The 7,554-nt window shown below is 36.6% G+C and overlaps 1 long non-coding RNA gene across 1 annotated transcript in view; it reads right to left on the bottom strand.

Moving 5' to 3' along the window:
- LOC104857747 overlaps positions 1 to 5,565 on the bottom strand; it is a 54,254-nt gene extending 48,689 nt beyond the window's left edge. Inside the window, exon 1 of the long non-coding RNA XR_004514583.1 lies at positions 5,493 to 5,565. This is a non-coding gene — a long non-coding RNA (uncharacterized LOC104857747). The remainder of the gene's footprint in view (positions 1 to 5,492) is intronic.
- Between the last annotated feature and the right edge of the window lie 1,989 nt (positions 5,566 to 7,554).

Genomic DNA, 7,554 nt, shown 5'->3' on the forward strand with positions numbered 1-7,554 from the left:
CCCTCCCCTTCCTCCTCCTTCTTGCTGGTAGTGTAGAAGAAGGTGGGTGTTACTTTTTGTTGCTGTGTTGGACAAAGGATATTCTATAAGGCAGCTTTATTTTACTGTTTTACCCAGGAAGTTTTTCTTGAATTTTGGGACCAGGTTTATGCAAGTGGCTAATTTATGGCATCCAGTTCTTTCTAACCCAATTACTTTGCCAAAATCTGGTTGTAGGATCCTTTCTACTTATCTAAATTAGAGGTTCCCAGTTTGAGAGTAAAAAAAAAATCTGAAACCAGAGAGGTAAGTTTTTTAAACAGGCAATCAGTTATAAGTAACAGAAAATTGTACCACTCATCTATTTTAAATTTATTTTTCTTTCCAGCACAGTGATGTACTTATCTTTTTCATAATGAGAGAAAGAAGAAGATACAGAATGATTTGGGACCAGGAACTGTGACCTAAGCTTAGGACTCTTTTTGCATTCTTATCTAACTGAAATTACTTCATGTGTTTTCTGACTATTCACTGGAAAAGATAAAAAGAATTTAGCTAAAGCGTAGGCTTAAACATGAAGACATGCTTTTAGCCACCTGAACTGTAAACTTCTAAATGCTTTTATAAATACTGAAAATCATGAAATATATTTAATGTGATTGTAGTTATTAATAGACTGTTGACAAAAATATGATTTTTGAATTTTTAATCTTCCTCCCCAAAGTTATCCTCTTGTTCCCACCACGACCATGAAAACTGATGTCAGTTTCATGACATATTTTTAAACAAAACTTCCTTCTAAATTCATAGATCCTGTAACACAATTCAAAGATAATTATTCTTCAACAAGTTCAGCCTGTAGAAAAGATTGTTATTATCCTCTCCATTTTAATTATTTTCTTCTCTCCTCCCAAATATCTTGTCTTCTTGCCCTTTTGTTTTTATGCTCTTTGAATTTATCCTCAGATGAGCAAATCTTTATAAAGACTTGACATCTCCATAAAGTCTTTTTACCCCGCTCAATTCTTCAATTGGCCTCCAGTCAAAATTTTGTCTGGGGTTTACTGCTGAGGAGTAGATTAGCAAGTATAATTCCTAATGTAATTTCTAGGGTCTCCAGGCCTTCTAAGATGAGATTCTACTCCAGTCCCATCTGCTGGGGCCTGATAATATTATAGGCTATGTAAATTTACAATTGATAGCATAAACTGCAACTAGGGCTCTCCTATTCTTGTCCCATCCTCCTGTGCTTTAGCTTCAGAGAGGACAATAATCTCCCAGCCCTGCCTCACTTCTTAACCTGTGAGAGTTTAGACTACTAAGTATCCACCAAGCTCCTCACTCAGGAGGAAGTCAGACTGCCTGTGTCAACATGATGGCATTATTTATTTGAGGACATTATTAAAGGAACATATAGATGTTTAAAATTTTTGTAATTTCACTGATTCCTGCAGTAAATTCCTGAAAACCAGTTTAATCACAAAGCAAGAAAATATAATCTAGGCAAAGAGCTTGCTTAAAGAAAGGTTTACTCACTAAGACTTGTAAATACCTTCCCCTGAGCTTGCTTTTTCTAAGATACCTCCATAATCAAGATATTATTCTTCATTATTGCATTAGATTCAATAAATCTAATTTTCATTGATCAACAAGTTTTCTGGCAGTCATCTAGAGAACTGACTGTGGCAGTCCAGCTGTCACATCACGAACATGCCTGGAGTGAGGATTAAGAAAGGAAAAAACACTCAAGCCTGAGTGGAGACCAAAAGAAGTCTGATTTATTTCACAGAAACAGCTCCTTTTAAAGGCACATCAACAGGAAGCACCTGACTCCTACAGATAATGTCAGATCTTTAACAGGAAGCACCTGACTCCTACAGATAACAGATCTTTGGCTATCTCTTCGAGTTTCTCCCATGCAATGTCAAAAATAAGTTTAACCCATGCAGTCCTTAAAAAGGAACAAATGTTAACAAATGCTAATTAGGAACATCCTGACCACACATTGTATCAATGCCTTGATTATAAAGAAAGAAGTTGTCTTTCAAATGTCAAATGCCAGTGGGCCATGACTGGCTCCCACATCTCCCCCTTTTTGTTATATTTAGAGCAGGGACTTTCCCAACTCAGCAGAAAGACTGTGCCTGTCTTAGGTGAGAAATGTCCAGAGAAATCCCTTACCCATCATCAAGCCATGAGAGACGTAATACTCATGCCCGGTCTTAGGTTGGATATTTCTCCACAATTCTCTTACCCATCTTTGACTACCAGCCTCTGCAGGGGTTATACCATGGGTTGTGAAGGCTTGCCATATAGCTTTCTCTACCTCTATCAATATTTGTAAACCTTGATCTTCATACCAGGACTCATTAATTTTTACAGGCATCATTACAAAGAGAGGTTGTCTCAAAACCATCACAGAATGAAAGGAAGTCACCATTTCTGAGAATATACAATTGGTCAATTTACAATTAAAACAGCTGATATTATATTAATTATCAGTTTCATAAACAATCACTATATTTTTTACTAATAACATATAAGGAGCATTAACACAAGACATTATATTAGAGGCCGCTATGCCAACAATATTTAAACTAAGGCAAGTAACTTTGACATCTGACCATAAATGTATTTCTCCCAATGCAGCAGCCAAGTTTTCAAATGTTGTTTTGAGAAAAAGCTGAATCTGTCCACCAAAGTCCTGCAGATAAGCGTAAGTCTGCGGAATATTCGAGTGACCAGTCTAAAAACTTTTGAGATGTATCATTAAATAACCTTTCCTGAGGTATAGTAACATAACATATTTTCCATAAAATTGTACTATTAAGGACTATGGAGGTTCGCCAGTCCCATTAAATCCTTGTTCTGGATAAAGAAGGGAAACTTTTTGCTTTTTTGGAATGAAATTTCCACTTGTGCACTGAGACACATCCTGGAGTCTTCTCTGCTGCTTCAGTGTTGGGGTCCCAATCCGGTCTCCTCAGTGGAAACCCAGCTTCAAGCTGTTCAGGGATAGTGGTGGGTCTATAAATGTACCTGTAACCATAAGTAGGTGGAGCAGAAGAGAAGGGAGAATACCTGGACCAAAAGGTTATTATCATAAACAATATGCTGGAAAACCTGCATGGTCAAACAATATGAATACATTTTGTATACCAGAAAAGTAGCAATAATAATTATTATAATTATATGAAATCTTATGTCCTGTAATGTAGCTTTGTATCAACAGGATCTTCCTTTTTGTACAGAAAATATTATATTTTGAAGATAACCATAATAAACATGTTACAGTAACATGTTTAGAATTCAGCCTTTTGATGATAACCAATGCAAACATTTTTAACAACATATTTAACAAGGCATATCTTTTCATAAGGCTATAAAAATTATTCTGGTGGCTCCCATTAGTGAACAAAGATCAAAATAAATTTTCTGAGCAGCTGCTTCTTTATTTACCAACAGGAGTGTATCCAAACTTAAAGGTTTATATTTAATTATCTTTTAAGTTTTTTATTTAATCCTATAAAGCCAGGTTGTAGAAATCAACAATCTACTTGTATTTGATGTAATTTTGATCAAAAACATAATCAGACAAACACTTTTGAACACTTAGACAGACAAACATAGAAGACAATTTAAACGAGTGCACTCAGATGGTTTTGGCCAATTGAACTGTAAAATCTTTTAGTTACTACTAGTCAAAATTTTTGCAGGTCAAAATTAACAGAGATCTCTTAGGATTAAAGGAATGAAAACTCTTCTTGACTGTAAATGTAAACCTTTTATAACAAACTTGAAACCAACAAGCAAACATAAATAAATCATTTCTACACACCTTCTCTATATACTTAGGCCTTCTGGTCTTGTATATCTTTCTTTACCTGTTTTTAACAAGATGAACATACAAAAACCTTTCATGTCAAAAGTATAACTCTTTACTGATAGCTTTCCTAATATTTTTCTGTCTCATTTACTATTAACCTTCTATAACAAACTTCAGCTTAAAGTGTCCTTTTTCTGTTTTCAGATTGTTACATCTTAAAATTTGAGTGGGTGCCAATAGAACAATATTAACCTTGAGTTTTTAGAAAAGAACAAGTTAACCCTATAATCACAGTTTAATAATTTGCAATTCACAAGAAGTGTTACCAAAACTAAATAGCTTTTACTAGCAGCTGACTGTCACAGAGCAGTTTGATCAACTCCTAGGCTGGGCTGTTTTGAAATCTCTTTAATTATGGGGAATCCAAGGTCAGCTGCAGTCCAGGGGACCTCCTGAAAATGACTTAAAATCAAGGTGAGGGGGGTAGATGAGTTTCTTTTCATCCTATCAGAGAATACAAAATAAGCAAGCAGACAAACAAGGAAACAAAGGAGTCCAAATAAGATATAGGACCAAGGCTTATGAAAACCAAACCAAAAGTAGAACCAGAGGTCTCACAAGCAGTTTCCTCTAGATTTTTTTTTTAAACCAAAAGGATGGCATCCTGACCAAGGGGGTTAGGGAGGTCTCCCAGCCCCTGTGGCATGGAGTCCATTAGCAGATCTGCCTGGATCTCTGGGCCTCCAAAATGATCTGGATCACAAGTTACTAATTAACAATTGTCAGACATTAACAGGAAGAGAAAGACACAGAAGCAAAACAAAAAGAACAAGCACTCACGGATTGGTTTATAAAGTTTAAGTGCTCAACACAGTTGGGGTCTTTTAGGGGCAGCTTTCATCTCTAGTAAGCACTTCATAATTAGCATTTAACTCTCTCTGTGTCCTATTTAATTTTGCTGTTTTTTGTCACTGTTTTCCAAATTCAGTCTTCTACAAAAGGAAATTGCCCCACCAGGCAAGCTTTAGCTATTTGTTTTCAATCAAAAGGAGGTAAAGCATCAGTTGTCAGAGAAATCAAGCATTGCTAAACTAAAAGGGGCTGTTGGTCCATATTGGGTGCAAGCCATTTTCATTTTTTAAATTGTTTTGATGAGAATGGGGTTTTCTTGAGCATCTCAAGCATCAAAGACTGGGCAGATAAGGGAAAATCCAGATAAATCTTTCTCAATATTTAAAGCTTGTTGTAAGCCTTGTTGAACACGGGACAAAAGTGGTTGAGAATTGATCCTAACAGGTTTTTTAACTTTTAAGGAGCCGTGAAGCTACAGCAACCAAAGAGGGCTCTCTCTCTCTCCCTCCCCCCCCTCTCTTATGTCTTGGATCCAAACTATCTCTGATGAGAGTCCACAAACTAAAATCATCCACGTGTAACTTGCTAGGTCCATGTGCAGCATAATAATCCTGTAATTGTTTTCCTACCTTACTCCAAGTATCTAAGTTTACAGTGCCTTCTTCAGGGAACCAGGGACAAACCATTTCTACAAATCCTAAAAAATTACACAATTGCTGGTGCCTTACTCTAGCACTACCGACACGCAATAAATCTCTAAGCATATGTACAAAAAGCATGCAACTATTGCCGGCTCCCATTTTTAATATTTACAAGAAAATTCACCGCTTCTTACCTTTTGTTGAGGCCTCTTTCTTCTCTGCGGTGTCCTTCACTGGATCCCTCGATACTCAGGTCCCTGTTTGGGCACCACCTGTGGCGGTCCAGCCGTCACATCATGAACATGCCTGAGTTGGGGAGTGAGGATTGAGAAAGGAAAGAACACTCAAGCCTGAGTGGAAACCAAGAGAAGTCTGATTTATTTCACAGAAACAGCTTCTTTTAAAGGTACATCAACAGGAAGCACCTGACTCCTATACATAACATCAGATCTTTAACAGGAAGCACCTGATTCCTACAGATGACGTCAGATCTTTTGCTATCTCTTCAAGTTTCTCCCATGCAGGGTCAAAACAAGTTTAACACGTGCAGTCCTTAAAAAGGAACAAATGCTAATAAATGCTAATTAGGAACATCCTGACCACACATTGTATCAATGCCTTGATTATAAAGAAAGAAGTTGTCTTTCAAATGTCAAATGCCAGTGGGCCATGACTGGCTCCCACAACTGACATCCTTAGAGATACCAGTTATGTTAATGAGAAGCCTCCTATAAAAGGATGGGAAAAAGAATCATTTGCCTGTTATGATTATTTTTTTTAAGCTGATTCAAACTTTGGTCAAAACCTAGACCTAGTAAATGAGGTAGATGTCATCTATTATTTCAGACAGGTAAGATCTGATGTGGCAAAACACAGCCAGGCCAGGCCCATTGCTCCACAGTCATTAGCGTGGGCACTGTGAATCTTGATACCTGAGGAACTCCGAAGGTTCTGAAGTAAGCTGTCTTTAAAATTACATATAGACTGTGTTTGGATTTTCACTACATTTTTATTTTTAATCTATTTTAGAAGAAAATGGAAGAACTTCCATAATGGACTTTGAAGATAGCATTATTTTAAACTATAAGTTTGTATTCCTTTTCAAAGTAAAATATGGGTGTCTAACATTCAAATTAATCATTTGTTTGTTTTTCCCTTCTGTCCATTAAACCAATATTTACTGAATATCTATGCTGTGAAAGCATTGAAGATTTTCTTTTCCTGACCTTAAAGATGGAAACGGTCCCATAAGAGATAGATTTTTCTGTACCTATCCTTTGAGTGATATAGTTCATTTTTTCTCCGTGAGAAGAAATGGATATAATAAAGGTGGAATTGAACAGAAGGTATGAAGAAAAAGTCAACAATGCAAACTAAGACCAAAGGATCTTGCCTCAAGGTTAGCATTTTGTAAAGGCTTCATTTCAAATAGGTTATTTTATTATGTTTCTTCTAAAATAGCTTTGTGAATGGTCACTTATATAAACAATGAGAAAAGTTGCAATTTGTTCCAGGCTAAAAGTGAAAGCAGACTTTACTCTTCTTCCTTTTCATGGCCCTTCATGTGGGAAGGCAGCCCCATGAAAAATGTACAGGGACTGGCAGGTTTTTGTATTTGTTGGAAATTATTTTCAAATAAATTCAGTAATCATATCCTGAAACCCACTTACACAAGGACTATATTATGAGTATTACTGAAGGGGGAATGACTTCTAAGAATTTTTAATAATGTGTTCATTTTCTCATCTATGATGTTTGACTAACTTTCAGAGTTGATATTAATAGTCTAGATCTGCTGTTAACTAGCAGCTAATAAAAAATCGAGAAGGTCAGGTGAGGCCAGATTTAGACGTAATATCAATATAGTGAGAGCAGAATTTATGAAGATATGAAGGGTGATCCCACTAACGTGTGATGATCCTGTGCCTCGGTTTTCCCAGGACCACTTCTGTAAGAAGTGTTTTGGCTCGTCGCCCCATAAAAATTATTCAAAACTCTTAGGTTAGCTTCAGGTCGAAAATCATGGTGCAGATTCCTCTGTGGTATAACTTCCATGGTGTGGACTACACTATACAGAACTGGTCTCCTGTTCTATAAATTAGCTGAAATTCCTCATCCTGAGTGCAGATCTTTGAAAGGGAAGGCAGGGAACATGGGTAAGGGTGATGAGTCCATGGTGTTAGAAGTGATACTGGCAATGACTAACAAAGCTAAAAGAAATCCAAGATAAAAACATAACAGATGCATTGGCACATG

The sequence above is a fragment of the Fukomys damarensis genome, unplaced genomic scaffold (genome assembly GCF_012274545.1).
Source record: "Fukomys damarensis isolate Sample0158 unplaced genomic scaffold, DMR_v1.0_HiC HiC_scaffold_27, whole genome shotgun sequence".
In the NCBI taxonomy this organism is placed as follows: domain Eukaryota; kingdom Metazoa; phylum Chordata; class Mammalia; order Rodentia; family Bathyergidae; genus Fukomys; species Fukomys damarensis.